The following is a 1368-nucleotide window of genomic DNA, read 5'->3' as shown; positions in this document are numbered from 1 at the left end:
GTTTGAGTTTTGGGTTGAAAAATGAAATGGTCAAAAATGGACCAAATGCATACACATGGTGAATTTGAGAATGGAGCAACCAATGAGCATGAAACAAGTTTCTACAGGTCACATATGTTAATTGGAAGGTGTATGTGCTGTCAAAACAGGTGGCACTAGCTGTCATGGTGAAATTCCAATTTTACCCCTCCTTTGAAAATGACACTTTCACTTAACATTGCATTTGGATGATTAAACTTGATTAAGAAATAATTAAGCATACATATATAAACCAAATCACCTCCTAATCATAACAGAAAATCACTTTTACCAAGATTGGATCTCAAACTTTCCAAATTCTCAAGTTTTCTCTCAAAATCTCAAGAACACCATAAACACAAAACTTCATCAAACTTCATCAAATCTCAACCAATTTTCGAGATTCTTTTTGCATTCATCTCCTCTCATCAATACCTCAATCTGTTTTTGGAAATTGGAGGAGGAAAAGCTTCAAATCGTGGCTGTCAAAGAAGCATCATCCATGGTGAAATGATGAATTCGCGCGCTAGAAGCTCTTGCAATCGCATCTAACCGTTCCATTTGTCTTCCTCATCATCCTACTGCAACTGTTTGAAGGAATTAAAGCTCAAGAACAACGAAATCACCGCTGCCATTACAGGTTTGAGAAATTTCGAATCTCATGCTTTGCCAAATTGCTATGTGCATTCTATAGTTCACTTCATGTAGAGCACGGTGATAGTTTTAGAATTGCAAATGATGAACTGTAGCTTAAGAAATCGCGATTTGAAGTTATGAATGCAAACCCTAGGTTGTTCGATTCTCTTGATTTAGGAACTTTTAGGATGTAATAGTGTGATATTTGTGTTCCTCTTGATTAGACGAATCCAACGACTATAGCCTCGTCCATTTCTGTTAACATTTGATGTTCTTCGTTTTTTTAAAATTCTGGAAAAATGTGTGAGGAAGACGATGGAAAAGTTGAGTTTGATCCAAATTCCTGTTTGAATTTTTGAAACTTGTGTTTCCCGCCAGCGCCAATTATTATTACTCATAATTTTCTGATATTTTATTTAATTATTAAAAGTTGTTTAACACATTAAAAATTCATAAAAAATAGTAAAAAATTCCTAAAAATATGGAAATTTTTTCTATAGCTTCCTTATTGAGTGTAGGTTTTTTTTGACCTATTGGTCAAAGTTGTGCATGGCAAATATCTTGTTTGACTTAGACTTGTTTCACATGTGTCCATTTTTGATACATTTTACCAATTTGCTCATGAAATACTCATAGTGTAAGATAAATGGCTGAAAATTTTTGTGGTGGTTCTTGACTCATTGAGGATTATTTATATGTAAATTTCATGAATTT

This window comes from Lathyrus oleraceus, chromosome 6 (genome assembly GCF_024323335.1).
Source record: "Lathyrus oleraceus cultivar Zhongwan6 chromosome 6, CAAS_Psat_ZW6_1.0, whole genome shotgun sequence".
In the NCBI taxonomy this organism is placed as follows: domain Eukaryota; kingdom Viridiplantae; phylum Streptophyta; class Magnoliopsida; order Fabales; family Fabaceae; genus Lathyrus; species Lathyrus oleraceus.
Note: the sequence above shows the minus strand (reverse complement) of the source record.